General features: G+C 38.9%; 1 long non-coding RNA gene across 1 annotated transcript; it reads left to right on the forward strand.

Moving 5' to 3' along the window:
- The first annotated feature begins 4,779 nt into the window (after positions 1 to 4,779).
- LOC149207562 (uncharacterized) lies at positions 4,780 to 8,336 on the forward strand. The gene is made up of 9 exons (XR_016252667.1): positions 4,780 to 4,955; positions 5,099 to 5,177; positions 5,285 to 5,392; positions 5,620 to 5,765; positions 5,853 to 5,963; positions 6,060 to 6,247; positions 7,403 to 7,586; positions 7,858 to 8,037; positions 8,175 to 8,336. It is a non-coding gene; the product is annotated as an uncharacterized LOC149207562 (long non-coding RNA).
- Positions 8,337 to 8,599: the final 263 nt, after the last annotated feature.

Genomic DNA, 8,599 nt, shown 5'->3' on the forward strand with positions numbered 1-8,599 from the left:
GCAAGTATGTGTATGTTTAATACATTGGTTTGTATATTTGTTATTAAATCTCAAATGGTATGTTTAAATTTATGTGATCTGTTTCTCCACATCACACGCACACCCCACACAATGTGCCCTAGAGATGAGGATGTTGATTTTCCATGGCACTCAAGTATCTAGGTTAGGGTCATTGAATCTATGGCACGCCCAACTCAAATGCCACAACAAACTACTTTGCACAGCGGAATAAATACAACAATAAATCAACATGTACATAAATAGGCCACTTTTTACCATTTTTCAGCAACCAAACTTCATTATATTAACAAATTGTAGTACAACTATCTAGGGCTCTTGTACGAAGGATCATGGTCCTCATGCAATCACTGATACAGGAAATACAAACTAGGGTTTTATGTCATTGCTTCACTAACCAATCTACCGTGAACAAGACAACACTTCACCTACTCGCTGATGTAGCGTTCCACAACTTCATCTGCCTCTTTCAATGAATCTTGCTCCTTTAAGTCATTGAACATGGCTCACAAACTGCCCTCTAGCTGATCATTAGTCCATCATTGAATCAACACATAGGGTATTCTTGTGAGTTTTTTACAACTCCGTTTGTAAACAACTCGTAGACTGCCCTAGAGGGTTCTCGAGTAGTACTACTTAGTGGTTTGACATATACATCAAATGGTATGTTTAAATTTATTCCAACAAAATAGTGTTATTATTGTTTGTTTACTTGAAGTTTTCTCCTTCTAGCATGGTTCTTGACTAGTACTACTTAGTTAGTGGTTTGACATATACATCAAATGGTATGTTTAAATTTATGTGATCTGTTTCTCCACATCACACGCACACCCCCACACAATGTGCCCTAGAGATGAGGATGTTGATTTTCCATGGCACTAGAGTATCTTGGTTAGGGTCTTTGAATCTATGACACGGCCAACTCAAATGCCACAACAAACTACTTTGCACAGTGGTATAAATACAACAATAAATCAACATGTACATAAATAGGCAACTTTTTACCATTTTTTAACAACCCAACTTGGTTATATTAACAAATTGTAGTACAACTGTCTAAGGCTCCTGTACCAAGGATCATAGCCCTCATGCAATCCTTGATACAGGGAATACAAACTAGGGTTTGATGTCAATGCTTCATTAACCAATCTACCGTGAACAAGACAACACTTCACCTACTCGTTGATGTAGCGTTCCACAACTTCATTTGCCTCTATCAATGAATCTTGCTCCTTTAAGTCATTGAACATGGCTCACCAACTGCCTTCTAGCTCATCATTAGTCCATCAACAAATCAACACATAGGATCTTCTTGTGAGTAGCCCTCATGCAATCCTTGATACAGGGAATACAAACTAGGGTTTGATGTCAATGCTTCATTAACCAATCTACCGTGAACAAGACAACACTTCACCTACTCGTTGATGTAGCGTTCCACAACTTCATTTGCCTCTATCAATGAATCTTGCTCCTTTAAGTCATTGAACATGGCTCACCAACTGCCTTCTAGCTCATCATTAGTCCATCAACAAATCAACACATAGGATCGTTTCTAAACAACTCGTAGACTTCCCACTACTTCTCTTCAATTGTTTGGGACCTCTTCCCATTATTGCCTTCTTGTATTGCTCCAATGAAGACAATCTTAGGGCATGGAGGGCTGCGGATTATGACTGTCAAAAATCTTTCTCCAACAATCAACTTAGTGTTGATTCATAAGCCTACTTGGTTGGTCTTATTTATCTAAGAACAAAACCCTTAGGCTTCTTAAAGTCTGCCTGTCTTACAACTGTCAAGGTTGTTCTTGTCAACAGATCTAGGGTTGTAAGGACACCTTCTGCTCCCTCCAAACAATCATTCAGATGCCCTTCAAACTCTGTCCAAACTAGAACAACCATCTACTAGCAAACAACATCAATAAGAGAGGATGTACATACCTTGTTCTACAACCTCCTGCTGCTCGCCTTGACGTCGACATTTTTGCAATTTCTGAGCTTTGTTTAGGGCACATGTCAGCCCTAAATTCTGATCCAAAACTTGTGCTTTCCCTGTGATTGTCGCGTGCACGGTTGTGTATGGATTTTTCGTTATTCTATTTTATTTCCCACGACAGCTCTTCACCTACATCGAAGCAAATGGAGGAGGAACGTCGCCCTCCGTAACTAGAAATGCGTGTGTGGCAGGAGAGGCTTTCCTAACTCTTCAAAAGGTGTTGAAGACATTATCCAATACTTCGTCCAAATTGCAGAGATTTCATCAATTCAGTCAATTTCGAAACTAGAATAGCGGGTGTTACGGCTTTTTTCTCTTCCTTCTACATCAAATTATGTTCCAGATGGAGTAGTTGTTCTACAATAGATTGAACCTCTGGCTTCTTCCTCCTCGAGCGGAATCGAGTAGGTGGCCTTGTGGCCTATGAATATCGTTGATCAGAACATGGGGCCTTTAGTTGATGTTCTACCTCATTTCGACGCTTCAACACCAGAGGCAAGGGAGAGATATAAATTTTGCAATAATACCATCATAAGTTTATTCGTCCTTTCTGCTTCGAATCTCTGAATGATTGGGATTAAACCCTATGTAGGGTTTTCAAGAGCTTAACTGTAAGATCCCGTCACCCTTCTCTTTCCAGTGATGACGCACATACTTTTGTGGTCCTTCAGGAATAAATGAGTACAAAGCCCATTTCTATAAATCACCTCTATGTCTGGTCCTCCCATCTTTGATTTCATCCAAGTGCGGGAACCCTGCAATGCTGCAGTGAATACTTAGACTTTTTTGCTATAGCTATGGTTTCCCAAAGTCCAATTATGGATCAGCAGTTTTGGTTGGAATTTTGACCGGCAGAACCCTGGAGCGCTGACAGTTAATGGTGTAGACAATCGTCCCTATTGTGGCGTAACGCCGCCTGCAATTGCCCAACGTCCTGTCTTAACAAACTGATCTTTTCTGCAATCGTTCTCGTCACTTCTTGTGCATGAAAATATGATTTCCGGTCCTGAGATTTGGCTATTGGAAGATCGTATAGTTGTCGGCCTTGTGGTCAAGTGATTATGCACAAGAAGGGCCTAGGCACAGAGTATGGCTTGTCAGCCTATGGAATCTGGCATATGAATGGCCTTCTCGAATGGACCCTCGGCCTTGATATGTGTTGGGCTTTACGACCTTCAATCCTGTATAAACAACCCCAATGATACACCGCAATGATTTAACCCGAGACCTGTTAACAATGATAATATTGGGACTAACCCTTCTCAAATACGATCTTCAAAGGATAATCTTCCCCGAAGGAATTAATAATACGGCCTTAATTACTCAGATTCTTGTTTTGCAAATGATGACCCTGATATGAGACTAATCCCCGGAGAGAGGCTTGACTACGACAACGACAACGAAGATTGTAATGTATCAATTCATTAGATCTCCCTCAAATCTGTAATAGGCTTGATATTGGTCTTGGATGACAGATCTAGTATGATAGTCCTAGATTCGATCTCAAACCACTCGTATGAACCAAATAAAATTAATAATAGACCAATCTAGGGTGACAACTGGTATCACCGAAGATAGGAAAATGTCCGCTAGGGTGAGAAGAAATCCCACCGAAGTTACAACAAGAATTTTTTAAAACTGTAATATAAACCTGAACTTTGGCAAGAACCCTCAGGTTGGCAGGATGCACAGCTTTGATACCATTGTAAGGTCCCAAATGGCCAAATAATCAACAAATCTGATGAAATGTTTTAGTGTTCTAAATGAAATATTGACAAGCCAAAAATAGAACACAAGAACCTAAAATAAATGCAGCCTTTATTTATATTATTAACTGAAGAAGATAGTACATGCCCGTACAAAATATTGGAGCCACGCAAGTTGCTCAACAAAAGAGAAAACAAAAGACTGAAGCACAATCGTGGACCCTGAATGGATCTGCCAGACAAATCACACCCACGGGGTTTTCGTCCCTGGGATCAAACTGGAACTGGTCATGCCAATTTTTCAAGAAAACACAATAATATAGATAAACTCAGGTTGATCCCACTGTCAGCCTCCTATCCCCTTTTACCTCCTATCCCCTTTTATAGAGTGATGTACTCTCTAGAAACTCCTCCTATCCCCTTTTACCTCCTATCCCCTTTTATAGAGTGATGTACTCTCTAGAAACTTTATTTTATCATAAACTCAGGTTGATCCTACTGTCAATCCTACTGTCAGCCTCCTATCCCCTTTTACCTCCTATCCCCTTTTATAGAGTGATGTACTCTCTAGAAACTCCTCCTATCCCCTTTTACCTCCTATCCCCTTTTATAGAGTGATGTACTCTCTAGAAACTCCTCCTATCCCCTTTTACCTCCTATCCCCTTTTATAGAGTGATGTACTCTCTAGAAACTTTATTTTATCATTTTTCCCTCAAAATGATTGAAAATACCATGGGCAAATACCACCATGAATACCATGTTACCATGGGCAGATTCTGTCCACTTTGATCCTATAAAAAAAGAATATTACAAAATAAGTTTTGGGAACAGGTAATGAATTTCAAATAAAGTTTCAGGACATGGATAACACTAATATCCTCACAACAATTGATGTTGAGGGTAGTTGGGTAAGAAGCTTCTTTTGAAGATGAGGATGGTTTATTTTTAGAGTTTGAGAGATAATGATTTTGACCGAAAAAGTTTCAACGGATTATTTTAAGTTGTCTTGATCACATCTCATCTCAGTGTATAATCTTTGTGCTTATTCCAAAAAGCTGCAGGCTAGTCCTCGCCTTCATTTCAGTAAAGATGGTTCCTCGTTTGCATTCACAACAAATGACAATGGCATAAAGATCTTAGCCAATGCAGAGGGATTTAGCTTAATTTAGCTTGATTCGCATGCTGGAGAGTGATCCTTTGAGGGAACGAGAGTGCCACCAGAGACAATGACAACAAAGGTAAATCGATTCTTCCATGCACATTTACTATGTACATGCACAGCTAATTAATGTTAAAGTTCAATGGCATATTGATCTTAGCCAATGCAGAGGGATTTCGCTTATGTTAAAGTTCAATGGCATATTGATCTTAGCCAATGCAGAGGGATTTCGCTTAATTCGCATGCTGGAGAGTGATCCTTTGAGGGAACGAGAGTGCCACCAGAGACAATGACAACAAAGGTAATTTGCTTCTTCCATGCACATTTACTATGTACATGCACTGCTAAACATGCACTGCTAATTAATGATAAAGTTTAAATTCTAACTAGATCTTTTTTACTATGCAAACTTCAATTGTGAATGTCATGTTTCCAGCAATCAATGCTCCTGGCTCCCTGCCCAACGCTATCGAACGTTCGGGGAGACTTCCACCTACATTGTCAAAGACCAATTTTGTAAGAGCTTCATATTTGTCCAGCCATATCCATTTTCAAAACTTTTATCATTTTCTAAACTTTCACTCCAGAGTCCATATATTGTTGCTTTCAAGTTTCCATATACCATAGGATTTTGTTCTTTTCCCCTTTCAAATGTTCTATTAACCATTATTTTGGCATATCTTGAATAGGATGATATGATCAATGGATTCTAACAATTATCTACACTCGAGACATGTGTGCAGAGTAGTATAGATAGCAGTCCGACCCCAGATGTTAAACCAAGGCTTCTAGATGAGGTTACAGACGAGCAAGAACTGGAAATTGACTGAATCAATGATTCGGGTCAGTGTAGGTCTCTAGGTTGCCTGCCACAATGCATGCGATCGAGGTATGCAATCATCCTTCTATTACACAGAAAACACTAAATTCTGTCGATATTGATCGATCCAAACAAGGAATGTGCTATTTCTTGCAGGTAGTAAGACTGATATACACCAATTCCGGTGTCGCTGTTTTAGCACTGGCATCCAATGCTCTCCATAACCTATGAAAATGGCCGCGGAGTGACTCGAATCCATCTGGAAAGGTGGGGTTCTTAAATAGTTGTCATTTGCTTCCTTCTTATTTTAGCTTGTTTTATTTATTTATTTGTTAGTTGTAATTTTTGACATATAATTTGCAGCTGTTTTCTTATGTAGTAATGATTCCACCACGGATGTGGCAGCAAGCTAGTGGGTCGTTATGAATAATGACATTGTTGACACAAATCCAGAAGAAGCGGCTGCTTGTATAGCTTTGTCTAAGAATGATTCACATATGATGTCTGCTTTTGGTGGCAAGGTCTCCTTGTTCAATATGATGACATTTAAGGTAACAGAGCCTTTTACCTAAAGACCAGTTTCATTTCAATGTTTCCGATTATATATATAATATATAATTTCTTGGTACATTGGTTTGCTTAGGGATTTATTCTCTAATGTCTTCACCTTCAACTTTCAAATTATGTGTGGGTAATGGTGTTCAGTTCAGGATCACTTTAGAAGGTTCTGTGTAATGTTCCTCACTATAGGCATATGATGTCTGCTTTTGGTGGCAAGGTCTCCTTGTTCAATATGATGACATTTAAGGTAACAGAGCCTTTTACCTAAAGACCAGTTTCATTTCAATGTTTCCGATTATATATATAATATATAATTTCTTGGTACATTGGTTTGCTTAGGGATTTATTCTCTAATGTCTTCACCTTCAACTTTCAAATTATGTGTGGGTAATGGTGTTCAGTTCAGGATCACTTTAGAAGGTTCTGTGTAATGTTCCTCACTATAGGCTAAGAATTCAAAGGCTCCCAATTTATCTAAATCACTGGTTTCATGGCATGCTAATTAGGGGTTTATTCTCTAATCCCACCGTCAACTTTCAAATTATGGGGGTAATGGTGTTCAGTTCAGGACAACTCTAGAAGGCTCTTGCGTAACGTTCCTCACTATAGGCTAAGATTTCAAAGGCTCACAATTTATCTGAATCACCCGTTTCACGGCAGGCTACGGCATACTAATTAGAGATACATTGTAGGTCATTGCATATTTCATGCAACCTCCTCCTGGAGCCACTTTTCTGGCTTTCCACCCTCAAGACAATAACATCATTCCAATTGGCATGGAGGATTCATCAATTCAAATACACAATACACAATGTTTGAGTTGATGAGGTGTTGCCTGTGAATATATCTTTGAATTTAAAATTCTTATCATTTTTCTTCATTGTGCCCTTTTACCAAAAATGGCATTTAAGCGGCATGCTCTGAACTTGCTGCAATCTTTAAAGCTAAAAAAAAAGCTGGAGGAAAAGAAAAGCACAGGCCTGGCCTTTTCACATATTTTGAATGTGTTAGTGTCTTCTGAAACTGATGCCCAGGTATATAGTTTCTTTTATTATTATATAGTCTGCCTCCATGATGTTCACTTTAAAAAATACATAAATTTACCGAGTAAAAAAGTTCATGCACTCAAACACGTCTTTTGGCAGTTACGTCTATTATGGGGTATAGATGGGTGGGACTAGCGGAAGTCAAAAGTTGTACCAGTACAGCCAGGAAGATCATCACCACCAGTCGAGGATACAACAGTACAGTCTCATAATAATTAAATTCACTTGTTCGTTGTTCATGAGAAGCAGCTTACTATATATATGATGCTTCCGGAGGCGCCATGCCAGGAAGATCATCACCACCAGTCGAGGATACAACAGTACAGTCTCATAATAATTAAATTCACTTGTTCGTTGTTCATGAGAAGCAGCTTACTATATATCGCCATGTAAGTACTTGTAAGCATTTTTGAATTCAAACATAGACAGTTATATAATGTCACTTACCTTCTGTATCTGATTGGATGAACTTGTTACATGGTTATAGACAGTTATATAATGTCACTTACCTTCTGTATCTGATTGGATGAACTTGTTACATGGTTGGATTGCAGTGGTCTCCTCATGATTCCCTATCTACTCCTATTTCAAGCGCCAAGCACCATATACTCATGTGACAACATCCTAGTTTATCCGAGCTTCTGTGATGGTGCAGTTGGAGTGTTTGATGCAGAAAGCTTGATCCCTCACTGTCGCATTGCACCTTCTGCATATTTACCATCGAGAATGAACATGTAAATGGACTTTTTCATTCTGTCATGGTTGATACATCTATTTTTAAGACTTGGCTTTTTGACAAGCGCATACTATGATTTGATTTATTGTTCAAGGCATATTACGATTTAATTTATTGTTTGGGTTATTTATGCAGCAGTAATCCATATCCCCTAGTCGTCGCTTTACATCCCATCCGAACCGAATCAATTCATTCTTGGAATGACAGATGGAGGAGTTCATGTTATTGAGCCTTCAGAGTAAGAAGGGAAATGGGGTGTTGGACCCCCAGATAATGGAACTGGCGGATCAAATCCAACACCAAGTAACCAAGGTTCAGAACCACCGTCAAGATAGTTCAATGGGAACATAAGAACAAGTGTCTACCGACTCTTTATTTACAAGAATACCATGAATAATGGTAGCGTATTTTTAGTGAAATGCTTCACTTGTGTTCCAGTTTTCGAGGCATTCCTACCAAGATTGTAATTTTCATCAGATATTGTTTAGTACTATAGATGGAGATTAATAAACTGTAAATTCGAGGCATTCCTACCAAGATTGTAATTTTCATCAGATATT

The sequence above is a fragment of the Pinus tabuliformis genome, chromosome 1_2, assembly GCF_031772625.1.
Source record: "Pinus tabuliformis cultivar Carrire ecotype Pingquan chromosome 1_2, CPIR1, whole genome shotgun sequence".
Taxonomy (NCBI): domain Eukaryota; kingdom Viridiplantae; phylum Streptophyta; class Pinopsida; order Pinales; family Pinaceae; genus Pinus; species Pinus tabuliformis.